General features: G+C 47.6%; 1 protein-coding gene across 14 annotated transcripts in view; it reads left to right on the forward strand.

The window, feature by feature from the left end:
- Positions 1–27197, forward strand: part of ZBTB20 (zinc finger and BTB domain containing 20) — a 2277743-nt gene that overhangs the window by 146251 nt on the left and 2104295 nt on the right. For 2 of the 14 annotated variants that reach the window (XM_078656733.1, XM_078656730.1), the window contains exon 1: positions 22458–22713. The exons of 7 other annotated variants lie outside the window; for them this stretch is intronic. The gene's annotated coding sequence lies outside the window, so the exon portion shown is untranslated. Of the gene's footprint in view, positions 1–22426; positions 22927–27197 lie in introns of those variants that run through there. 5 more of the 14 variants (XM_078656738.1, XM_078656728.1, XM_078656740.1 and 2 more) reach the window with 5 other exon arrangements.

Here is a 27197-nt window from a genome sequence, read left to right on the forward strand (position 1 = left end):
CTGTAAGAACTCTTGAGTCTGCAGGGTGGAATCAAACATTAACGTGACATCCGGAGATGTCAAGGACGTGGCCATTGTACCGGCCGAGGGTGCAAAGCTTTAGAATTTGGTACACTAGCTTTCGTCACTGCCTCCGAGGCAGGATAAGGAGTAACAACCAAAATGTGTTTTCCCTGTCACAGTGCACGTTCCTTAAGAATCGCCATTTGCACTGCTGTCAAAACTTTTTCCACAGTGGAAAACCACAACTCAGCCGAAGTGTACAAGCGTGACTTGTAAGTCATAGGGACTGTGTCACCCTCATTAAAAGTGAAGTCCGTGAAACCCACCGCCCCAAGCACGATTTTGATCACCAGGTTGGTGTGGTTATCACGGGTCAACAATAATTTGGATTCAAGAAGTTCAGCCTGCAAGGATTGCAAGATGGCTGAATGTTCAGGCAGCCAGCACGATTTGGTAAAAGAAGGTTGTATCAAGGCCTAAAGAGGCTTGATACGCTGGGCATATTCGAGAATGTAGGTACGTCCAAAATTCAAAAAGGGCAGTAAAGATTGTAGTTTCTTCAGTGTAGTGGGAGCGTGCAAAAGTGCATAGACAAAGGGTGGGGGCCAGTCGACCTCTGCCAACAAAATATCATAGGTAGTAGTTAGATTTTCCCAAAAAAAACCTTTTATGGTACGTTCTATGTCACCTTTAATTATAAGGACAATGTCATAAAGTCTGTCAGGGGGAGCCACTCTAGTGTCAGCTGTCTCAACCACAACGAAGGTGTCAGTCGCTGTCACATTCAGTAGTGGACGCAGGGACTCTCGCACTATGGTAATCTCCGCCGTGCTGTCCAACAGTGTTAGCGCCCATGACTGATTCCGAAGCTGCGTTCTCAATATCTGTGGCATATCTCGCTGCTACCGCAGCAACCTTCTTCTTTTGAAACTGGAGTCTTTGTCGCGGTGACTCCCCTTGCTTGCCTTTTCCATCAGCCTTGCGAGGCTGCTCATGGCTCTGTTGGCCACCTCGACCTCTGCCGCGGCCGCCTCCTCCACCGGTGGGTGGGACCGATGTTTCCCTCAAAGAACGAGGAAAACGTTGTTCAGGAACCTGAAATCTATCAGGTGACTTAATTGTAGTGCGGTCGCGCAACTCATATGTACGCTCAGTAGAGGCAGGTGTAGTTGAAGAAGGACGGGACCCCTGTTTCTGTTGCTGTTTCCCCTGTTTTTTGTTCTTACTCCAATTTTGTTTCTGTAATTGTGGGCTGTCATCTTTATCAGTTGATGACTGCTGAGTTTGCTGCTGTGTTTGTTTTTTAGCAAAAGGCTTAACACCCAAACTATTACGGCCAACGGTCTTATAAGCCTCCGAATAATTCTCGGTAACTGACAGGGTTTGTCGGCGTCGGGTGCATTGCGCAAAGCATTAGACACTTGGAAACTTCCCGCATCCCCCTTAACATTTGCAAGGACGAGTTCGCGAACCATGTCAAACGCTCCCACAAGCCGCATTCCCAATTCCACAGCCGCCTCCGGCCCGTGTTCATCCTGAACACGCTTAATGACGGAGGGCAGGACAGTCATTGATGGGGTGCCGAAGCACCTAGTATAGACTGCCGCAAAAATCACACCCCAAGCTGTACAGTCATTTACGTCTGGCACTGAGTCTTTCTGCAAACTTATTGAAGGATCCTGTGTTTTTCCACAGGAGAAGTATTCGGGAAAACTGCCTACAGTTGGTTGAATTTCTCAGCAAGCCAAAAAGGCATCTCATCCTTATCCTGGGGACGCTTGCCCATAACATCATTAACCATAACGGGACTAAGCTTTAATCCGTTCGCTGCAACTGAATGCGCTGCACCACCCGGGGCCGGATATATGACGTTACAACGCATACATTCACAACACATACCATTACAACATAACTTTTACAACGCAGGATCCATTACAACGCATGCCATTACAACACATGCCATTACAACGCAGCTGCTATTACAACGCATGCCATTACAACGTAAGTATGGGTAAGTATTTTTTTTTTTTTATTAATGGGAATGTAATAGTAGTGTAAGTGTTGGATAGTGTAGGGGTTAAAATTACTATTCTAACTCCAGGGGGGTGTAATAGTAGGGTAAGTGTTGGATGGTGTAGGGGTTAAAATTGTATTAAATACTTACCCATACTTACGTTGTAATGGCATGTGTTGTAATAGCAGCTGCGTTGTAATGACATGCGTTGTAATGGCATGCGCTGTAATGGATCCTGCGTTGTAAAAGTTTTGTTGTAATGGTAGTGCGTTGTTTTAGTAGCGTTGTAATGGCTGTTCCCCCGGGGCCCCACCTGGAAGGTTGCGGGAAATGTAATGAACCAGACTCCTTATCACTGTTACAGCAGAGTTATAAACGGGTCTCAATTCAGGAGCTGTCAACCGTGGCACATTAGGATGCGGGGTATAAGCAGCTAAAACAGGCCAAGAAGCGCCTGCAATCGACAACGGTCCTTTTCGAACCGCTGTTATTACGTGTGGGAGGGCGCCAATAAACCAAACGGCATGCTGCCAAAAAGAAATCGGAACTTCCTGTGTCCTATATGGAGTGTACTCTGCAGGCACGGCAGATGGAGAGTATGAGTGAAATACACCAGAAACAGCATCAACCGCAGGAAACGTAACCCATGAATAAAATCACTCAAAAGGGTATGCTGCGTCAGCAGATACTACAAAAACCACTGCCTGTCCTTCCAAAGAAACTAGGAAATCCTGTAAATGATTCTGCACAGCCACGCGACTGTGTGATGGGATATCAACCGCAGCCATATCGACACAGTGACAGATAAGTACAATGCAATATAAAAAGCACAACTAGTTAGTAATTCAATAGAAAATCATTTTTATATTATCAACCTTGAAAAGACGTATGTAATTATAGGTAGATTTTATCCGTCACCACTGTCAACCGGAAACAATAATGAGGGGGTCGTGGACTGATACAAGCACTACTCAAGAGTCTCACAATAAGACCACATCGTTCGTTGGTGGCGCTATGTTGCAAGGATCCTGCTCATACACAAAACTGTGCACAGAGACCTAGGACATCAGTGAATTGTGGTTTACCAGAAACTCACCTCAGTACCTAGAAAAACCCCAACCAGCTAGCATCAGTGTCACATTAGTTCTTCGTCCTAAAGCAAAGTAACCAATGATTAGACAAGCTAGAACATGCTACTTTGGACCATCTCAGGAATGGTGGGAAGTGAGAACACTCTTTCGTTATAGTCTCATACCAGTCCACAACAGGAGTAAATAAGAGACACGGTAAGGTTAAAATATTTATTTTAACGACGTGATCTCATGTGCAGTATCTTAGCCAACATAAGCAGACATATGATTAAAAATAATATGGTCAGCATGATGACAATTCCATAAAATACAAAAGGAGTAAACATATTACAATGATGGTGAAAGCAGGTCTTATAGTGCCTAGTTTTAACACCCTCCCTATATAGGAACTATGTATTATAAACTAAAGAAGGTCTCTTAGGCTTGTTTGGGGGACCCCATTACCTTTCCGCTCAGTAAGAGTAAATTATATCTGGATCAGCATATGCTCTCTGCATCCCTGGAAACGGAAATCTTCCAAGTGTCTGAAATTATGGCGTGTGTGATAATAAGGGCGCCAGAAACTTAGTTGGCTCACAGCTGCCAAATTGTTGTGTCTAGAAAGCGTTATTCGAACATGTCGAAAAACAGCTAACATGTTTTGATAACCTTGACGGCTTCAGCGCTCACTGTGCAGACTAAGGGCATGGTGTAAGTCTAGTGATGTCAAAAACAAAACCTTTTCTCATGTGTAGACCTTCGGGAAGGCTAACTCGGTGGCGTCACTAGGGGGTGCGGGGGGTGCGGACCGCACCGGGTGACACCAGCATGTGGGGTGACACCGTCAATTCTATGTCTCTGACTCTGCTATGATTATTGTCCAATAAAATTTTAGCTATAATACGACGTCGGCGTCTGGACGTCGATGACGTTCGAAACGTCACTCACGTGGCGTGGCTGCTCCCAGACCCGCCGTTTTCATCAGCCCGCACTGCCTTCGCCCACCACTACACGTGCTTAAAATGTAAGCACTGCCACTGCTGTTAGTGTTTCTTCGTCTAGGCTGTCCATCATAATCTCATCACCACCACCAGCAGCAGGTAAGGAAGCGCCTCGGGGTGGGGTGGGGGCAGGGTGGAGAGCGACTCCTCTTAAGTGCAGAGGCTCGGACCGTGTGCAGCCGAAGCCGCCCGTCCATCACTGCATCAAATCAAGCAATGCACAGGTGTGAAAAGTGCAGCTGGGCTCCCTCGTGCATGAGAAGCCCTTCTTCCTCAGATAACAGTGCAAGCAAGCAACCTCTCGCAAAGCGCCTCGGCACTGTGGAGAGAACGCGCTATTTACACATGCCCTCTTAGCATGGATCATGCATGCAGCATTTGACCAGGACTAGGGTGGTTGAAGAGGTGAGGGGTGGGGGTTACTTATCTTGGTTAGTTAGTGTGTGAAGACCATGAATAAGTTCAGCGGCATATTTTCAAATGTTTGTTCTGGATGAAAACATTGCTGTTATTTATGTCATATTTGTATAAAAGCAGTTATATACATAGAAAGATGTTCTCCCCGGACAACCAGTCCTTCCTTCCTTCCACGCACTCCCCCCCTTCCCCCCACCCCCCCCCCAGGCAAAAGAAGGTACAACTACAAGAAGACACTCTTCTGCCACACAGCGGCTACTGCTGGCTTAAACGCCTCTGGGCGCTAGGGCTTTAGTGTCTCCTCGTAGACTCTCTGTAAAATATTCTTTGTGGACATGGGTTAAGTGCACAGGGATTGGTGATGGCCTACATGGATTTCACGAGTGACAGTAAAGTGTTTTCCCCAATATAATCGGTGCGAGAGGTGCCAGAACATTGAAAGAGTCATTTAACCATAAAATGGACCTTTGTGATACAGTGCACGCATTTTGCACTCTCTATAATGCTCTAAAATGTATTGTATTGTCTTTGGGATATAAATAATATTTCCTTTCAGTCACTGATTGCAGGCTATCCTTTTCCTCCAGGAGCCGTTTTATTATAAAATGTGAGGCCTTCTTCCGGTGCGTGGTTGATTTGTAAGATATCTCTGCGGGTTGGGCAAATGCTGCGGCGATTGGTGTGCAACCTCTGCAGTGTAGTGTGTGTTCTTTCAACGGTGGCTCAGCATATCATTTGCAGGTGCTGATAAAAGGAGTACCATCGTAATAGGCGATCCTAGCACCCTGCGCTTAAAATACATATGCCTGTTTGTGTCCTTTATAGATTGGCAGTGACGCCACGCGAGTTGGGCCAGTAAAGAAACATATCACTCTGGGTTTAAATCCCTTATTTCCAGACGCCGGCCAGCTCAGGCACGCGCTCGCTGCTTTCAAACGAACTGCGTACAGACTACAGAGGTGTGCCTGGTAACGTAAAATACAGCAACACCCCCGATGTTGCAAAAGAAAAAAAACAGGGCCCCCGGGGGCATGTGCCATTTTCCTCCATCGCTCCTTGCACCCAAGAGGCAATTGATCCACTCGGGATGGTGATCAAACATACTGACCATGCAGTAGACCGACCACCTCCCCTCCCCCCGCAGCTTCCACATGCATTATTATGTGTGTTTAGTGTCTCGCCCCCTTTATACCTCAACTTACTGCCCCCCCGATTGCCCCCCGCACCCCACCGTGCTTGGGGGTCTTCTTGTTTAGGTCGTTTACCAGGGCCCCTGAGAGGAAACCAGGGAATCAGGTGGTAATTGGGGCCCCAAACCTTGAACGGATTTTTTTTTAGGTCGCGCCTGCGATGCAGGGGCGAAAGCCCCTGCTGTCGCAAAGCGATCTATTGCAATCATTTCAGTCCTTTTCCCGTTCAAGGACTAGGCAGAGACAACAGACTGTCACGCGCACGCAGCCGGCCGGAATCGGATCAGGTCACGCGCTCCGATCCCGGCCGGCTGTTCACAACACATGCACACGCAGGCACAGGCAGGCACAGGCAGGCACACACGCAGGCACAGGCAGGCACACACGCAGGCACAGGCAGGCACACACGCAGGCACAGGCAGGCACACACGCAGGAACAGGCAGGCACACACGCAGGCACAGGCAGGCACACACAACACACACACACACACACACACACACACAGACAGACGCACGCACACACATCCCCCTCCCCCCAACTCACCGGGCTCTTTTAGTGTGTTCCGTGTCTCTGTCTCTCGTCAGCCAGGGGGTCAGTCTCGATCCTCGATCTCCCTCCGCAGCGCTGGTCTTCACCCGGGCCCCCTCCTGGGACCCGGGACTTCAGATGCCGCAGTCCGCTTTGGCGCCGGGGCTCGGAGCGCGCATGCGCCGGCAGCCCCCGCCCTCTCACGCTCAGCCCGGGCTGCTTGCGGTTTCGTAGGTGAGTGATGTCATCGCTTTGGCCATTATGTCTGAGTGTATTTTTCAAACTTATTCTAACATATATAATGTAACTCTTACGCACATTATATTTATTTGAGGATGAATCAGACTCAGATAAAGGGAACTAATATTATTTTAGCGTCTCCTGTAAGCCGACGGTAGGACGTACATTACTAATAGAAAGTGATGATGTACTTTATTACGGACTGAAAATTGCTCGTTGATCGACGAAATTAATAATTCATTATAATTTATACTATTGCATTAGATAATGCATAAGTAGGTACAAATACTATTGGGAGAACTGATTGCCTAGGTAATACGTTTCTTTCCTGTATTAGTGGGTTCTTTTTACCGTTTCAAGATGGCGCCTATTTTGTTTTCGACTTTATAAACAGCTTCTGTAATGGCGCACGGGGAGCACGCCATGTAATACAGTTAGAGACTGATACGGTGCAAACAGTTGATATTTTGCGATTAGCTCTTTATGGGATTTATTTATGCTCTACAACTAGTATCTATGACCGGTAGTTTATATTGATTTATTATTTTTTCAGGCTACGTAAACGGTACTATTGATTACGGACAATTTCCTGTGAGATTTTGAACACGGAATGGGGCTTATGGGGTTTGAATGTTAATGGATGTATTTAGGATATACACGTTATTCCTATTTTTGCATACAGGACTGACGGATAGGAGTTATTGGATCGATATTGAGTTTTCTTGTTGCTGACCTCGAATTATAGGTGAGCAATATAGGGTTGCTGTTGATAGTGGAGTATATTCGTTCTGGGGTGTATATTTACCCCCTGTTTCTATTTTCAGGTTACCTTTTGGAAATTAAATATTTATGATTTAGTCAATATTATGGAGTGAGGAATAACTGAAGAATTCGGGTGAGCATTATAGTAAGGGATATTGAGTCACCTATACTTTTTGAAGCCGAATTACTGGTGTCTTTTTAAGGGGTAGTGATACTTGATTATGAACTCAGGTGGGGTGTCACGTTGAGCCATATATTACTGATCAATGTCTAGTATCTTGTATTGACTTTGCTAGAAGGCTGATACGCTTTGATTTAATTTTTGATATACCTGCTTTGGTTATCATAAATATTTTTCAGTGTACAAGCCTAACGTCATATTGGCAAGTAGAATTTTGGGACTTCAAAATTAATAGTTTCAGAAGGTGAAATATAACTATATTTATTATATTTTATTCTTTGGTGAATTTGTGCACTGCGGTGGATCTCAGACCCTGGTGACTTGCTGTATTTTTCACTACTACCGTTATAACACTTTAGTGGTGTTGTTCTGTGTGAGAAGTTGGCCTGATGTGCAGTGCTCACTATTCTAGTGATCACTATATATCAGTCCAAACAACCCTTATTGATGATTGGTTGTAAGTCAACCTTATAGACCAGCTATCCTAGTAGCATGGATACGAGCAGTCTAAGGCTAAGACTCTAGAGGGCGTGTTAAGCCAGCTGTTTTACCATCACATTACCCCTTGAACACCCAGTGAAAGGACACCACACAAGTGTTATGAAAATAAACAATGTATTTATTAGAATCACAACAACCCTGTACTCTTTATGAGGACAGGGTGCTAAGCACACAACAAAACTCTTACGAAAATACTTTTAAGTTAGCACGTTACACGAATGCCCGAGGGGCACGAAAAACCATATACTTTCAAAGTGGAATGCGAATTACTAGCAGGTAAGTAACGATTCTCAGAGGCTTTGGGATCGCTAGGACTGGACTACTGAACCTTTAGATTACTAGCAGGAGGCCTAGGGAACTCGGGTGCAGAGTGTGCACTCTCACGCGGGATGCGGGACAAAGTCTATGGAAGCTAGAAAAGGCAAAGTTAGTGTTCCCGGGCGAACCCGACCTGGTAGGAAGAAAACGACAGTGGATCCTGACCCTAGGATAGTGAGGCTATGCTGGGACACCGAAGTGCCGAAGTTACCTAGCCCAGGGGCTGCAGCTGCATAGGTCTGAAAAGACGTCGGGGATCTCGTTGCCGGACCAGGAGCCTGGAAGAAGGAAGTTGCTGGCAGGCGACCAGTGAAGGAAAGTTCGTTGGATCCAAGCCTGGATCGAGGAAGAAGAAACCTGAAAGCAGAGGGGACCAAGTTCTTGAATCACTAGCCAGTGATTAAGTGGGCACCAGGATGGCACCGGGCGAAGTCACCGCAGTCAGGTGAGTGGGCGCTGCTGGGCTCTGCAGTCTCTCGGACCAGGAGGCGTTGTCGGCGACCAGGATGGAGGTGCGAGCTGTCCCACGGAGGATGAAGTCGTTGGCGTCGAAGTTACCCAGGATTGGGCAACAAGCCTTGGCTAATTCAAGCCCACGCGGTGGACTCAAAATGGCGTCTTGAGTGGACCAGGAGGGTCCGGGGTGCTCCTCTTCTGGGAGGGAGCAAGGGCCAGTCTGGAGCAACCAGACCAGCAGCAGAAATGTCGTCGGGCGTCGTCAGGGAGGCCACAAGCCAACGGGCTAGTAGCCAAACAACGCGGTGAGCAGCGGAAAGCAGAAGGGCCCCACGCAGATCGTGGAGATGCTGGGGGGCTGCTCTTCGGTGCTGGAGCTGCTCAGGGTGGGGGCTTCTCGGACCCCAAAGCACTCACCAGGAATTCACTCGGCGGGCTTGCTGGAAAGAAGTCGTGCAGTCTTGCAGATGGCCGGTCCCTTGAGGTCTCGTCGCACCCACGGTTCTCAGCTGGGCTGTAGAGGTGGGTAGAGGTCAGAGGTGCCAGGGAAGCCGGTTCTCGTCGAGCTGGGCAGTCGGATTCCGGAGGAAGGACTTGCAGCAGACCGCAGTGTTCTTAGATGGTGCCTGCGGATGCAGGGTGACTACTCCTTAGTCACAAGGGAGAAATCTTAGGAAGAAGTCTTGAGTTCCTTTCGCAGAAAGTAGTTTCAGGATTCAAAGATGATCTGATTTGGAAGGGGGCCAGTCTCTACCTTTATCCGGTAAAAAGGGGCTGGCACGCGACTAAGTCCTGCCCTATGGGTGGGACTAGGAGGGGGGTGGTTACACCCACTTCCTTGGCGGGCTTTTCCCCAGCACAGGGTCTGGAGTGACCCTGGAACTGGTTCAAGCCGGCCTATGCACAGTGAGCACCGGGGTGCTACTTGCAGTCACCTTCCTCTAAAGCCCTGCCTACCTACAATACACAAAACCCTGTCTGGGACGGTGCTGGCACCGCCCCTGGCAGGAAACCCTTTGTCCTTGTCTCCTGCTCTGGGAGGACTCCCAGCAGCAGGAGGGCAGACTTGTGTCTCGGTGGCAGCATCCATTTTGTGGATGCTAAGGCTCTGTCTGACTTTTAACCGGGTTATAGGTTACAGGCATGTCGTGTCCCTCTAGAAGGGTGGAATGCTAACCCCGTCGCCAGTATTGGCGAGGGGTTAGTATTCCAATTCGTATGACACCTTACTCGACATGTTTTGATAAAGCGATACCAGAGTTGGCACATAACCGCGAGGATTATAATGCACTTAAGAGTATATGGTATGCGATATCATGGAAACGGCTAAGGGATAGATCCCGAAAGCCGCAGACAGGCTCAGCTCATGCCAGAGCACCATCTCACACGATTCCAAGCACTCTGCCTTCAGGATTGTTAAGGCCTGCCATAGGAGTGACTGATAGGAGATCTGTGTGTCCATTTTAGGGTTAGATATAGGTATACTATATCTAAAGCAAAGGGTGAGTACACCACCTTGCCCCAGCTGTCGTGCAGCCAGTTGTGTCAGTTTTAGTTAGTCAATCCAGGGGTGGCATAATACATGCTTCAGCCCCTGGGAGACTTCTGGGTACACCTCAGCCCTGGGTACAGGGACTTGGAGAGGGCCCAGTGCCAATTCAGTACCTGAGTACAATTTGGATAGAGAGAACAGCGAGGCTGTGGGTCTGATTAGCAGGCCCACAGCCAGGGAAAGTCGTAAACCAGTGCAGCAAAAAGCAAAAATCTGGGTGATCATAGGATTGCAGACCCTACTCTCCTACATGACCCCCCCCCAAACTTTGGGACAATAAACTAACCTTGACCAGGTGAGTCTTCTTGCTCTAAGTGGAAATACCTGGAGAGCCCATCAGCATTGCTGTGATCAGTCCCAGGTCTATGCTCCACTGTAAAATCCATCCCCTGTAGGGAAATGGACCACCTAAGCAGTTTGGGGTTTTCACCCTTCATCTGATTTAGCCACAAGAGGGGCTTATGGTCTGTCTGAATGGTGAAGTGAGTGCCAAACAAGTAGGCCCTCAGCTTCTTCAGGGCCCAGACCACAGCAAAGGCCTCCCTCTCAATAGCTGACCAATTTTTCTCTCTGGGTGTCAACCTTCTACTAATGAAAGCAATAGGCTGATCATTACCATCAAAATTCAGTTGAGACAGAACAGCTCCCACACCCAACTCAGAAGCATCTGTTTGGACAATGAATGGCTTGGAGTAATCTGGACTCTTGAGGATAGGTGCTGTGCACATGGCCTGCTTGAGGTCATTGAATGCTTTCTGACAGCTTGCTGTCCACTGAACTTTCTTTGGCATCTTCTTGCTTGTCAGGTCATTAAGGGGGGTCACTATGGACCCATAATTTCTGACAAACTTCCTATAGTACCCAGTCAGGCCCAAGAAAGCTCGAACCTGAGTCTGGGTGATTGGAGGAGTCCAGTCCTTGATGGCCTGTATCTTACTCTCCAGTGGCTGAACCTGGCCTCCACCTACAAGGTGGCCCAGGTATACAACCTGTGACTGCCCTATCTGGCACTTGGTGGCCTTGATAGTGAGGCCTGCCTTTTGCAGGGCCTCTAACACTTTCCTCAGGTGGACCAGGTGATCCTCCCAGGTGGAGCTAAAGACAGCAATATCGTCAAGATAAGCTGCACAGAAGTCATCCAGCCCAGTGAGGACTTGATTCACCAACCTTTGGAAGGTGGCAGGTGCATTTTTCAGTCCAAAGGGCATTACCACAAATTGATAATGCCCTCCAGGGGTAGAAAATGCTGTCTTAGGTTTGGCTTCCTCAGCTAACCTGATTTGCCAATACCCAGCTGTCAAATCAAATGTGCTTAAGAAGTTGGCTGAAGCCAACCTATCTATAAGCTCATCTGCTCTTGGTATTGGGTGGGCATCAGTCTTAGTGACTGCATTGAGGCCTCTGTAGTCTACGCAAAACCTCATCTCTCTCTTACCACCCTGGGTGTGAGGCTTTGGCACTAGAACTACTGGGCTAGCCCAAGGGCTATCTGAGGGCTCAATGACTCCCAGTTCCAACATTTTCTGCACTTCAGTTTTTATGCAGTCTCTAACATGATCAGGCTGTCTGTAGATTTTACTCTTGACAGGCAGACTGTCTCCAGTGTCAACATCATGGGTACACCAATCAGTTTGGCTGGGTGTCAGAGAGAACATATGTCGAAAGGATTGCAGAACTTGCCTGCAATCCTGTTGCTGATGTTCAGTGAGGCTGCCACAAAAGACAACACCATCAACTGACCCATCATCAGGATTCTGAGTGAGCAGGTCTGGGAGAGGGTCACTCTCTTCCTCCTGTCCCTCATCTGTGGCCATGAGCAAGCTCATGTCCTTCCTGTCAACATATGCCTTGAGCCTGTTAACATGGAGCACTCTGAGAGGGCTCCTGGGAGTTCCAAGGTCCACCAAGTAGGTAACCTCTCCCTTTTGCTCAATGATGGTGTGGGGCCCAGACCATTTGTCTTTCAGAGCTGCTGGGGCCACTGGCTCCAGCACCCACACCTTCTGTCCTGGCTGGTACACAGTCAGTACAGCCTTTTGGTCATGCCAAGCTTTTTGAAGTTCCTGGCTGGCCTCAAGGTTTTTAGATGCCTTTTCCATATACTCAGCCATCCTGGAGCGGAGACCAAGTACATAGTCCACTATGTTGGTTGCAGGCTTTTTGAGAGGTCTCTCCCATCCTTCCTTCACCAAACACAGGGGTCCCCTTACAGGATGCCCATACAGAAGCTCAAAAGGGCTGTAGCCAACCCCCTTCTGTGGGACCTCTCTGTAAGCAAACAAGAGGCAGGGGATCAGGACATCCCATCTTCTCCTAAGAGGTTCAGGTAGTCCATGAATCATCCCTTTCAGGGTCCTGTTGAATCTCTCAACAAGCCCATTGCATTGTGGATGATAGGGTGTGGTGAACTTGTAGTTCACACCACACTCTTTCCACATGGCAGTCAGATATCCTGACATGAAGTTTGTACCTCTGTCAGAAACGACCTCCTTAGGGAAACCCACTCTGGAGAACACTCCAACTAGGGCTCTTGCCACTACAGGGGCTGTAGTGGTCCTAAGGGGAATAGCCTCAGGATACCTGGTGGCATGGTCCACCACCACCAGTATAAACTTGTGTCCTGATGCTGTCTGGGGTTCCATTGGACCAACAATGTCAATCCCCACTCTTTCAAAGGGAACCCCCACCACAGGTAGTGGTATAAGGGGGGCCTTTGTTGTGCCACCTGACTTACCACTGGCTTGGCAAGTGACACATGAGCGACAAAACTCCTTGGTATTCTCATTCATATGGGGCCAGTGAAAGTGTGAGACAAGCCTGTCCCAAGTCTTTGTCTGACCTAAATGACCTGCAAGGGGAATCTCATGGGCCAAGGTGAGAAGGAAACCTCTCAGAGACAAGGGGATGACCAGCCTCCTGGTTGCACCAGGCTTGGGGTCTCTTGACTCAGAGTACAGGAGTCCATCTTCCCAGTATACCCTGTGGGCACCTGTGGCATTCCCTGCAGCCTCAGCAGCAGCCTGCTGTCTGAGGGGTTCAAGGGAAGGGCAGCTCAACTGTTCCTTCCCCAGGTCTGCTCTGGAGGGTCCCCCTGAGCCCAGAAACTCAACTTGATCAAGTTCAAGCTCTTTAGGCTCAGTTTCCCTCAGCTCTTCTAGATCAGCCTCCTCAGAGACTTGATCCTCAACCTGGGGCAAGGGGGAAGGCAAAGCCTTACCCTTACTGCTCTTCTTCTTGGGAGGTGTCTGGTCCATAGTTTCAGGATCCAGCACCTGTTCAGTGGGGCATCTTCTGGCCTGTGACCTAGTCACAGCAAGCACATGTGCTGGCAAGCCTAACATCTCCATGTGAGTCCTCTGCTCCACTTCTGACCATTGTGATGACTCCAAATCATTGCCCAACAAACAATCAACTGGGAGGTCTGAACTGACTACAACTTTCTTTTGTCCCTTCACTCCACCCCAGGAGAAAGCTACAATTGCCACACTATGACTAGTAGTGACATTGCTGGCATTGGTCACCAGGAAATCAGTACCTGGCATGATCTGTCCAGGGTCCACAAAGTTAGGTGTCACCATGGTGACACTGGCACAAGTGTCCCTATAGGCCTGAGCCATTTTGCCATTAATCAAAGGTGTCTGCCTGTATTTGCCCAAAGTATTGGGACTTATTTCAGGGGACATATCCATATCCCCTGTACAGACAAGGACAGCCTGAGTGAGTGTGCCAACTAAGTTGTCAGACCCCTCAGTACCCAAGGTTAACCCAACTAATGCCTTGGGAGTGACACTACCACTACTGACTGTACTAGGGGGTGCAGTTGCTTTAGGAGCTGTAGTGGTAGGAGTTTGTCCTCCTCCTCTTTTGGTGCACTCACTAAACCAGTGAGATTTACTTTTGCAGTACTGGCACCACCTTTTTGACTGGCCTTCTTGAGTCTTCTTCTTCTGGGAAGCCTGACCCCCACCCTCTTTGGTTTGTTGGGGACCTGGTGAAGACTTCTGGTCATTTTGCTCATTCTTAACATTACCCTTCTGGTCTGCTTTCTTCTGACCACCCTGGTTCTGGTTCTGGTTCTGCTTGATCCTTGTCCTGACCCATTTGTCTGCCTTCTTTCCCAATTCTTGGGGAGAGGTCAGATCTGAATCAACAAGGTGCTGGTGCAGCAACTGGTTCTGACAATTGTTTAAAATTTGTTCTCTCATCATTAGATTATACAATCCTGTGTAATCTGTAACCTTGCTACCCAGCAACCAGCCCTCCAAAGCCTTAGTGGCACAATCCACAAAATCAGACCAGTCCTGATACTGAGTTTTCTGGGTGTCTCTGAACAGCAACCTGTACTGCTCAGTGGTTAAACCGAACCCATCAACCAGTGTATTCTTCAGGACCTGGTAATTGTTAGCATCCTCCACTCTTGTAGTGAGGAGCTTATCTCTACCTTTACCATCAAAGGAGAGCCACAATATAGCTGCCCACTGACTCTGGGGAATGTTCTGCACAGTGCAGGCCCTCTCCAGAGCAGCCATCCATTTCTGGATGTCATCCCCTTGCTTAAAGGGGGGCACTATTTTAGTCAGGTGTTTAGTATCTAAACCCTTCTCTCTATCTCTTGGGAGATTGCTGCCACCAGTGGGAGCTAGCCCACTCATCTGCTGCTCTCTTGCCAGGGCAAGCTTCTCTTTGGCCAGGGCAATTTCTTCCCTTTCAATCCTCAGTTCAGCTTGTCTCATCCTAGCCTCATGCTCCTTTCTCTGAGGGGAAGTAAATCTCCTCTGTGGAGGATTCCTTCTCCCCTGAGAAGAGGCATTAGAGTGCAGAGATCTATTGGAGTCCCTAGAAAGAGATCTATCTCTCCTAACTCCAAGGTTAGGCCCACTTCGGGTTAGTACTGGGGGGCCCCCAGATCCTAGCCCAAGTAAGTCTAAGTTGGTCCTAGTTAGCCTTCTGACTACCTCAAGACCCTTGTCTACCTCATCCCCAGAGAGTACCTCCTCATCCTCCTCCTCAACTGCTGAATCAGTGTTGGGGAGGTCTGGATCCCCAGAGGTTCCTTCTAAGGCTGGCATGCTCTCATGTAACTGAGAGAGCTTTCTGGCATCATACGTCTCTAAGAGACCTATCAGAAAGGGAAGGGTGGGGTTAGACCCCTGCTTCAGTTTCCTGGAGACACAGAGTTGCCTCATCTCCTGAAAATTGAGAGCTGCATATCTTGAAGTGACCTGTGGAGGGTCAACACTGACCAGGGGAGTCTCAGTAGAGTCCCCCTGAGTCGACATGCTTTTCTAGTGAGGTGTAAGTGGTGCACTTACCTACACTATATGTTTGCCTACTGATCCCTTGCTAGAGTTGTAGTTTAGGGTGTGCTAGGCCCTAGGAGCTACAACAGCTGGTTCAGTAGAACTCAGAGTATTCTAAGCTAAGTTATATGTACCTTTAGTACTTATGTGATCTTTCACAAGATATTCTTAGGGCATGTGTGGTAAAACAACAGCAAGCTCAAATCCCAACCGCTGCTCACCAATGTGAGAAGTTGGCCTGATGTGCAGTGCTCACTATTCTAGTGATCACTATATATCAGTCCAAACAACCCTTATTGATGATTGGTTGTAAGTCAACCTTATAGACCAGCTATCCTAGTAGCATGGATACGAGCAGTCTAAGGCTAAGACTCTAGAGGGCGTGTTAAGCCAGCTGTTTTACCATCACATTACCCCTTGAACACCCAGTGAAAGGACACCACACAAGTGTTATGAAAATAAACAATGTATTTATTAGAATCACAACAACCCTGTACTCTTTATGAGGACAGGGTGCTAAGCACACAACAAAACTCTTACGAAAATACTTTTAAGTTAGCACGTTACACGAATGCCCGAGGGGCACGAAAAACCATATACTTTCAAAGTGGAATGCGAATTACTAGCAGGTAAGTAACGATTCTCAGAGGCTTTGGGATCGCTAGGACTGGACTACTGAACCTTTAGATTACTAGCAGGAGGCCTAGGGAACTCGGGTGCAGAGTGTGCACTCTCACGCGGGATGCGGGACAAAGTCTATGGAAGCTAGAAAAGGCAAAGTTAGTGTTCCCGGGCGAACCCGACCTGGTAGGAAGAAAACGACAGTGGATCCTGACCCTAGGATAGTGAGGCTATGCTGGGACACCGAAGTGCCGAAGTTACCTAGCCCAGGGGCTGCAGCTGCATAGGTCTGAAAAGACGTCGGGGATCTCGTTGCCGGACCAGGAGCCTGGAAGAAGGAAGTTGCTGGCAGGCGACCAGTGAAGGAAAGTTCGTTGGATCCAAGCCTGGATCGAGGAAGAAGAAACCTGAAAGCAGAGGGGACCAAGTTCTTGAATCACTAGCCAGTGATTAAGTGGGCACCAGGATGGCACCGGGCGAAGTCACCGCAGTCAGGTGAGTGGGCGCTGCTGGGCTCTGCAGTCTCTCGGACCAGGAGGCGTTGTCGGCGACCAGGATGGAGGTGCGAGCTGTCCCACGGAGGATGAAGTCGTTGGCGTCGAAGTTACCCAGGATTGGGCAACAAGCCTTGGCTAATTCAAGCCCACGCGGTGGACTCAAAATGGCGTCTTGAGTGGACCAGGAGGGTCCGGGGTGCTCCTCTTCTGGGAGGGAGCAAGGGCCAGTCTGGAGCAACCAGACCAGCAGCAGAAATGTCGTCGGGCATCGTCAGGGAGGCCACAAGCCAACGGGCTAGTAGCCAAACAACGCGGTGAGCAGCGGAAAGCAGAAGGGCCCCACGCAGATCGTGGAGATGCTGGGGGGCTGCTCTTCGGTGCTGGAGCTGCTCAGGGTGGGGGCTTCTCGGACCCCAAAGCACTCACCAGGAATTCACTCGGCGGGCTTGCTGGAAAGAAGTCGTGCAGTCTTGCAGATGGCCGGTCCCTTGAGGTCTCGTCGCACCCACGGTTCTCAGCTGGGCTGTAGAGGTGGGTAGAGGTCAGAGGTGCCAGGGAAGCCGGTTCTCGTCGAGCTGGGCAGTCGGATTCCGGAGGAAGGACTTGCAGCAGACCGCAGTGTTCTTAGATGGTGCCTGCGGATGCAGGGTGACTACTCCTTAGTCACAAGGGAGAAATCTTAGGAAGAAGTCTTGAGTTCCTTTCGCAGAAAGTAGTTTCAGGATTCAAAGATGATCTGATTTGGAAGGGGGCCAGTCTCTACCTTTATCCGGTAAAAAGGGGCTGGCACGCGACTAAGTCCTGCCCTATGGGTGGGACTAGGAGGGGGGTGGTTACACCCACTTCCTTGGCGGGCTTTTCCCCAGCACAGGGTCTGGAGTGACCCTGGAACTGGTTCAAGCCGGCCTATGCACAGTGAGCACCGGGGTGCTACTTGCAGTCACCTTCCTCTAAAGCCCTGCCTACCTACAATACACAAAACCCTGTCTGGGACGGTGCTGGCACCGCCCCTGGCAGGAAACCCTTTGTCCTTGTCTCCTGCTCTGGGAGGACTCCCAGCAGCAGGAGGGCAGACTTGTGTCTCGGTGGCAGCATCCATTTTGTGGATGCTAAGGCTCTGTCTGACTTTTAACCGGGTTATAGGTTACAGGCATGTCGTGTCCCTCTAGAAGGGTGGAATGCTAACCCCGTCGCCAGTATTGGCGAGGGGTTAGTATTCCAATTCGTATGACACCTTACTCGACATGTTTTGATAAAGCGATACCAGAGTTGGCACATAACCGCGAGGATTATAATGCACTTAAGAGTATATGGTATGCGATATCATGGAAACGGCTAAGGGATAGATCCCGAAAGCCGCAGACAGGCTCAGCTCATGCCAGAGCACCATCTCACACGATTCCAAGCACTCTGCCTTCAGGATTGTTAAGGCCTGCCATAGGAGTGACTGATAGGAGATCTGTGTGTCCATTTTAGGGTTAGATATAGGTATACTATATCTAAAGCAAAGGGTGAGTACACCACCTTGCCCCAGCTGTCGTGCAGCCAGTTGTGTCAGTTTTAGTTAGTCAATCCAGGGGTGGCATAATACATGCTTCAGCCCCTGGGAGACTTCTGGGTACACCTCAGCCCTGGGTACAGGGACTTGGAGAGGGCCCAGTGCCAATTCAGTACCTGAGTACAATTTGGATAGAGAGAACAGCGAGGCTGTGGGTCTGATTAGCAGGCCCACAGCCAGGGAAAGTCGTAAACCAGTGCAGCAAAAAGCAAAAATCTGGGTGATCATAGGATTGCAGACCCTACTCTCCTACATTCTGCATTCCTTTACTTATTTCATACTCGAAACTATTGGACTAATGGAAGCTTGACTTTTTTAAGATGTTTTCACCGTTTTGTTAAAATTCTTTTGGAAGATGTATTATAATTAAATGTATGTTCTTTTGGAACTGCTGCCCTGATGAAGTCATTTGCACAGACTGGTGCATGACGAAACACGTGTTGGCTGCTTTGCTACGGATTGGATGTAGTGCACCTTTGACTTTGTTGACACTTGATTTGAAATAAATGACCATCTTGGACAAGATTTATTGGAAGATTCTTACTTTTGGACAACACCAAGCATGGACTAATTAAGCGAGATTCTTACTTTGAAAACTTTTTTACTTGTACTGACCTTGTTTATTCACCAGCTGTACCTGAGTCTTAAAATATGTCTATTATTGAATGAATACTTATATCATTTACCTTATTTGTTGCTCAGGGAGGAAAGTCCTTTTGCATGGGATTCATTACCTGTGAGTAACTGTGGAAGTGCCGGCTGTGATTTTAGCATCTATATTGCGAGGGGATTGAGTTACACAGGTACAAAAGCCACCCCGTATGCCACCGGAGAGGGGTTACTCTCCCTCCATTCAGAAGGTGCTCCGGCCTTTCTGCGACTCATTTAACATGCAGAGCCCCCACCCCCAGCATCCCTAGAAAGTGGACGCTGAGATGCTCAGGTTATGGCTAGCACCAGGGCTAGCTTCATTCTTCACAGGCCTCTCTATCTATTCAGAGTGCCCAGCTGCTTCTCTGATGTTCAACATGTCACTTAGTCAACATACAGTGCCCAGCATCCCCTGCAGCTGCCCTCTGCTGCCCAGCTCTCCCCGCAACCACTGCCCTGTGTAGAACTTTACTGCTGCAAGCATTGGGGGGAGCTATTCATCAGCCAAAAGGAGCACCCGCCCTTGAGCTTCCACCATCTCTGCTAGCACTCCTCCACCTCCCACACCCTGCTCAGCCAGCATCAAATGATTAATAAGATCTTTATATTAGAATGTGGATCACTGATTTGAGGCCACCAAAGGGTAAATATAAACAGAGTAATAGATCCATGGAGCTGCAGTAGTGTAGCTTCAACTCCTGTCTCACTGCCCAGCTTCCTGCACAGAGTGAGTGCCACTGTACAGCCTCTAAGCTCTCCAGTATCCCTGCTCGTTACAGTGCTGCAGACAGCGGAACTTCCTTGCATATAGTGAGGAATAATGGGTGAAGGTGCAAATCTTAACATGCACTAACACACACAGAGGAATTAAGTAGCATGAAAGCTCATCCTTGGGTGTGTGTGGCTGTTCACCAGTGACATGTGAAGTAACAGTAGATGTTGTAGCAAGCAGGATTGTATGCTGCATGGATAAACACTTATAAGGTCCCAAAGGCGAGACCTATTGGCTATGCCAATGCTTGTTTTTAAATTCTGCCTAATGCACACTGGTGTCCCAAAGGATCGTGCATTGTCCGAAGTAATATGTGTGCAATTCTAAATATATGTAAATTAAATGTGCGCCCCCCCCCTACTTTACAGCCTGCTGAGGAGAACTGTGCCAAGTACATGTTCCCTTTAATTTGGTTTTAACTGCACGCCCCTCCCCGCCCCAGACACCACACCGTTGAGCTAGTCTTACTTTGCAGCAAAATGTACCCCCAAAATAACTCGTCTGATCAGTGTCATAATAAAAATGGGGGTATTTTATGCAGTGACACCACATGCACAATTGCCCGCACGAGATTCACGAGTGCGCGTTGTTAATACGCAACTGAATGTTGTTAGTTATTCAAGCACTGGGAGGGTGGCCGGCTCAGTCGGTGCCTTGGGGGGCAGACAGTAGATCTGTGCAGCAAGCGCACAACCCACCATGCTATCTGAGCGGCGAGTACTCTAATAGGGAACCCCAGCCTGCAGGACATCATTTAAAAGGGACAAATTGCTATTTTGTGTTTTCTTATGGTAGCGCTTCGCTTAATGGTGTGACAATCTAAGCACTTCTTCAAATGGTCTTTGATAATTAATGTTTACAATCAGTATAACAAGTTTGCTGGGGCCAAAGTACAGGAACTCCGGAACCGAAATGTACCTTTATTTTGGGGTTAATTTTACTCCCAAGGTGGGATTTCTTTTAATTTAGGTTTATTCAGGGGGGGAGTTCTGTGGAGCAGGTGGGCGCACATACAGACCACAGAGTGCAGACGGGGTGAGGTGGGCACAGGGGGGCGCACTTCATATTGCACTGCAGAGATGGGTAGGGTGCATAGATGGGGGAAACGAGACTGCTGAGAGGGGGTGGGCAGAAGGCGATAGTGGGACTGCTGAAAGGGGATTTGTGGGCTGAAACAGAGGACAAAATGTGAGTGCAGAGGACAAAGTGGGACTGCTGGAGAGGTGTGGGGGCTGGAGGTAGGAGGAGGGGCACACAGGGACTGCTCAGAGAGTCTGGCCATGGGAACTGGGAATGGGGTGCAGGTAATATGGGAAGACGGGTGTGCAGAGAAAGGAAGTGACATGGGGTAAGTCGTGAGGGGGTGACACCATGAGTTACCCGCACTGGGTGACACCAACCCTAGTGACGCCACTGGGCTAACTTACAAAAACAGCTATGCAGTGTTGTGTGCGAAAGCAGCAAAAGATAAAATGGCGTTTAAACTTCTAATAATCCATGCTAACATAACATGCGCGCAAAGCAGGCCTTAGGCCATACTACACAATGACTGAACTAATCAGTGTACTATGTTAATTTGACAAAGAGGTTGGGTAGTTGGAGTCTTAAAATCATTGTCCATACGAGCACATCTAGCGTTTTTTCCCAATTTCAGATGTGTGGCAGGATCGCATAGTGCCAATATTGACAACACTCCCCAATTCTCCTACAGCAAAATACATAAATAAACCTCACAACACCTTGTTAATGGAGAAAATTGCTGCAGGATTAGTTGCATAACAAATATGCCAACATGGTGGATTATCTTGCCAGCGATCCAAGGGCAGGCATGCCCCCCTTTGCCGCCCGCCCGCCTGATGAGCCAAATTACAACGTGGCCGTCGCCAATCGGTGGTTACTAATTTTGGGAGGGTGCACCACTCCCAGCGGTGGACCATCAGTCCACACCCTTACTCACGCCCCCAAAGGTGGGGCGGAGCGTTCCCGGCAGCCCCTGGTTGCTCAGGCCCAACACCACCCATAGGACTAACGGGGCGCCGTCGCTCTTCCAGGGGACAACGCCAAGACATCCCTGTGTACAATTGGCTTTGAACCCTTGTTGTGCTCCTGCATAGAATACCCTTCTGTACCTTACAGCCTCTGGATCGCCCTGTAACTCCTCCTGCAACACAAAACAATAAGTTAGACTATTCACCCCCCTCCCTTTCCCGTCCGCAGGGTAAGCGGTAGGGCGGGAAACAGCGAGACGGGCAACAAACAAGAGGTCGCACCGTGCGCAGGGAAAGTATATATACTTCCTGCCCTCCCCCACCACTGCCGGAAGTCACGCTGCCCACTGGCTCTTCTGGCCACTAGAAAGGGGAACCACTAGCTGATGACTCGTGTGCGCTCATGTGGCACAAAGACGGCCGCCCTCTTAAGAGGGTCCCCTTCGTGGACCGCGGGCAGCCCACAGTCTCTAGGTTGGCCACCTGCAAAAGCCCATTGACAAAGGGGTTAGAGATTGGTTAACATGTTGATGTATTTCATTATGTAGAAGTACTTAAGATTGTCATGTGGCTGTTTTTAGGATAAATTGATATACAGCCAGTTTGAAGAACATCGTTGGTGTTGCCGCATAATTCTGTGAATGGCATGGTGGTTAATCCTCCCTCTCCCTTTTGGTAGTGGCAATTACTTAACTTGCTGCTTTTACACATTGATTTGACAAGGAGATCAGACAGTTGGGGGCCAAAGATCATTGTGTGTGTACCTTGGCAGTTAAATGACGTGAAAAAGGACTGGATGCCAACTGCCTTTGGCAGGAGTACCTTTTATCAGCCTCAGCAGAATGCGCCGGTATCAAAGGGACATGGGAATGTCAGTGAATGCAAGGGCTTGTGGCACAGCATACGTTCCCGTGGCATGATGTCCTTGACACTACACGACTTCGGAGTTCGAAGGCTGACTCCCGAAGAGGTGTTGAACTAGTTGAAGGTGCACTTACTTTGGATGGGTTCTTTGGCCGCTTCGTTAGTCGGTGTTACGATGACCAGGTACAAAGAGAAACAAAGCTGAGGAGAAGGATCGGAGACGGCAAGGTTAGTGTGAAACCTGCCATTATTTATGCCTGGACGGAGCTTAACGAAGGGGATAGGAAGTTGTGCCCTAACTTTGAACGTTGTTTGCGATCTACCTATCGCGAGACTATAATTATTGAAACCGTGAAGAGAGCGATCCGCAGTCCTGGGCTGTAGATGATCTGATCATTGAATGAAGCTGAACAGTGTACGTCGCCAAGGTTTACGGGACAGGTAACCACTCACAATGACACGCAGACCGGGTGTGTACGCGATCCCAGTAGTTTCCATGAAAATACCCCCGGTCCCGCATGTGCAGCACTTGTTAACCAGTTGTTATTTTTACATTATTTGAGTAAGAAAAGAACTTTAAATTGAGATAAGACTTTTATCGAGACCATCAAAGAAGTGCTTTACTTGTATATGAAGGTGTACAAAAAAACACACCTGTCACAAAAACCAGTCCACGTGCTCTTCGTCTTGCATTATTTTGACTTCGGGACCTTGTAGGCTTTGCAGTTAATTTTTGCAAAATTCTTGTTTCCCTAAGTCTTCTGTTTAAGTTGCTCTAAGCCATTTATCGATTTTGGCACATGTTCACGCTATTATTTGATCCACTGGCTATACTACTATGTTATACAGTACGGTACTATACGGTGCGCTGCTTGGCCTTTGGATCCACGACTTTTGCTTGTCTCTATGGCTGTGGCTATACAACTATACTATACTATACAACTATACTCAACTATATAGTCTGTGTCATTTGGCAGCGGAATCTCCAACTTTTTCTCGATTCAGTCACGTTCACTGTCGTGCTTATTTCAGACGCTCCTTCTATGTCCCTACCCAATGCCGTTACCCAAATCATACACAAAGATGTATTATCCAGTTAAGATTAAATGTCGGGATAAAATGCATGCAGTGGAATGCCCAAAATGGCTGTAGTTGTACTGCACCGTTTGACCCCCCATGACATCCCAGAATTAGCCTGTGGTTCACCGGGTAACACTGTCAACTGCCTCTTATTTGCTACTTGGATGTTATAGGAAGAGAAAGCACAGGAAACCACACGAAATAAATGGGATTCTTGGTGCCCTCTTAGCTTTCACTGCTGCTGCCCTTTAGATCCCTTCGACCAGGGATAGCAATGGTAGTGCCAGGTGGTTGTATGTCAGAAAACCGAGTTGAAAACATTCTCCAAAAACAGTGTAGCCAGAATATTGAGTATCGCAATATTGGGATGGTAAGGCAATGTTGGTAAGTATAAGTTTTCTATATAAGTCGCCGTTACATACCTTGAAATGTATATTGTCAAAGTACACTTGTGTAGTAGTTCTGAATACAAAATCTATACTTTTCTGTATATGTTTATCGTCATAATATTTAAAACACAGTATTCTGACAGAATATTGTGCCCAGGGGTACCAGAGGGTGTGCCAACGGTAGCATCAGCGACCTCAGGCTACCTATGCTTGCTCGTGACGAAATGCTGGTATTCTGTGTTGAAAGTGAGACACGGAGATCCTTATATATCCTTTTTGTCTGTAGGTGTGGACACCCCTGCTGGATTGCTGGCTTACTCGATGTTCCAAAGAATTGTACTTCATTATCTGTGTGTTCGTCTTTTAAAGACGTATTGTTGCCTATTCACCCTACCAAATTCATACTTGCAAATATTTGTTGGCGTTGATGACACATTTGTGCTCCATGCTGCCCTCGGGCTAATGCCAATAGAATTAGCTTTAATAAAATATGGACAACATTTACACTAACATAGAAGCATGAGGTAATGTTGCAAGTACCGAATAAATAAATATATGACCTTTGCTGCTGTTATTTCTCTTGTGTTAAGGAGAGCATTAGCCTAGCTCTTTATTTCCCGCTTATCTGATTCCTGTCCTGTGTTCTCTTATTTTTTTTTTTTGTGCTGTTTATCAAGTTAATTTATTTGTGATTTTGTATCAATTGTTTTGGGAAATGTTATTTGTTTATATATTCTATTTTAATTTTATGTTGATAGTATTTCCTATTTTAAAAAAAAATTATTTTCTTTATTGAGATGTTTCGATGAATTGAGGTATAAAACGAAAATCAGCATATATATCATATCATTACACAATCAGAATAAATACATTAACAACAATAAATAGCAAGTAAAAAAAGACAGATGATGTTGAAAATTTCATACCGGGACGGATCAATCAATAAATACATGGGGACAGCCCATCAACGTACGCACTTCCCCATGTATTTTCAGCGTCTAGATTCCCTCCATTTCCTGACGGGGGCCCAGATGTTTCTACCCATTTCACATGTTTTCTTTCCCTTAAAATCATACAGGCACTCCTCAATATTATGCATTCCTAAAAGCCTAGTGAGCCACTGCTGGAGTGGGTGCTGTGGTGTCCTTCCAGCCAGCGGAGATTAGTATGCGCAATACAGCTACTGAAATAAAAACAAGGGCTTCAGCACCCCCTTCTGCCTTCAGCTTGCCGTCAGTACCTAATAAAACCACAGTAGGGGATAGAACGATGTTTTGTTCTAGCAGCCCCTCCAAAAATGTCTGTATCTCCGTAATGACTGGGGTCAAATTCGGGCAGTGATAAAACATATGAAGTAAATCTGCTGGACTCATATTACACCTAGGGCACCTGTCGTTATCTCTTACGCCCCAAGCAAACAATTTAGAGGGAGTAAAATACAAATTAAAAAGGGTCTTATAGTGCTGAGCCCTCAGTTTTGAGGACCGAAAGAGCTTTTTATTCAGAACTAAGGCCAAATCTAAGTCCACATCTGGATTACCAATTTTATGAGCCAGCGTAGTTTCCATTTTTTCCATATCATCCTCAAGCTCTTGTTGTAGATAGTTATACCCTATTCTTATTTTCCTACCCCCCTTTCTCAGGTAGTTGACTATTGGATTGCTCAAAGAAGGAGAGATCCTAGGCCTAATTGAGCGAAGTGTTTGAGCAATTTGCCCATATAATAGCCACTGACTTGCTGGAATACAAAATTTCTGCTGCAGTATATTGAAGCCAAGGATATCATTACCTGCCATAACATCCCCCAAGCACCTAACACCCATCTCCCTCCGGAATCGACTATTTCTATTTTATACCTAAATGGGGAAAGATATTAGAATTCCAGAGGTCACTATTGTTATTAATTTTTGGGATGCTCAAAAATTTCATTACAGACTTCCAGGTCTCCCATGCCCCCATCAGAGTCTTATATCTAGCTCTCTTGTAGTACCTGCGGTCAACTTCACACATTAGTAACCCAACAGCCTTACTTCCTACTAAGAGCTCAAAAATGGAGGGGAGTACATAATTACCCGGCTGGGATTCTAATACTTCTGGATCAAATTGAAACAGTATATTCATTTGTACCAATAGGCAAGTCCAGTGATACAACCTGAGATTAGGCATCGCCAGGCCACCCCTCGACAGTGGTAAAGACATACGGGCAATAGATCGTCTAGTTTTCCCATACTCCCAGATTAAACGAGTGAATACTGCTTCTATTTTCCTGATCATCCCCTCTTCCAATAACAAAGGAATAGCACAGAACAGATAGAGTAGCTTGGGAAACATAGTCATTTTCAATACGTTTACCCTACCAATCAGCGATAGATGTAAAACATCGATCCTTTTCAGCTCCTTTTCAATTGAATCTATCAGGGGTAGATAGTTATCTACAATAATCTTATTTACATTAGCATTCACCCTTACACCAAGTACAGCGCTGACTCCACATATCTTTGATCTAACTTAGTGATGTTACTCGTACAGATTATCTGTGTTTTTTCCTCATTCAAGCGATAGCCTGACCGTGCACAGAAAACCTTAGCCAGTTGACATAGCTTAACCACAGCTTGTTGGGGGTCCGTTGTTATAATTGCCAGGTCGTCTGCATAAGCCAGCAGTTTGGTGGTATGGCCATTGAGTATCACTAGGGTGATCTGTTCGGAGGCTAACATTTTCTGTATGAGAGGATCGATATACAGTGAAAACAAGATCGGGGAGCAAGGGCATCCTTGCCAAGTACCCCTTCTGGTTATTATTTCATCCGAACTTTGGCCCATGACCGTAACCCTCGCAACCGGGTCTCTGTACATCGCCTTGATAGCCCTCATGCTCTTATTCCCAAAGCCTCTTCCGGCTAGAATGCCCCACAAAAATTCCCAGACCACGCGGTCGAATGCTTTCTCCGCATCGAGGAGGATCATGGCCATTTCTCCACCCGTGGCAGAATGGGCATCAAATAAAGCAATAGCACGTCTTGTGTGGTCCGTAGTGGCTTGAACTGGCACAAACCCGTGCTGCCATGGGGAGACAAGACGGCCAATGACCCCCCCGATTCTCTTCGCCCAGACCTTGGAATATAATTTTGTGTCCGCATTATTAAGCAAAATCGGGCGATATGAACCTGGGTTAGTTTTGGGTTTGCTCTTTTTATGGAATATGACAATATTTGTCTCCTTCCAGGAATCTGGAATTAGGCCT

Source organism: Lissotriton helveticus, chromosome 8 (assembly GCF_964261635.1).
Source record: "Lissotriton helveticus chromosome 8, aLisHel1.1, whole genome shotgun sequence".
Lineage (NCBI taxonomy): Eukaryota > Metazoa > Chordata > Amphibia > Caudata > Salamandridae > Lissotriton > Lissotriton helveticus.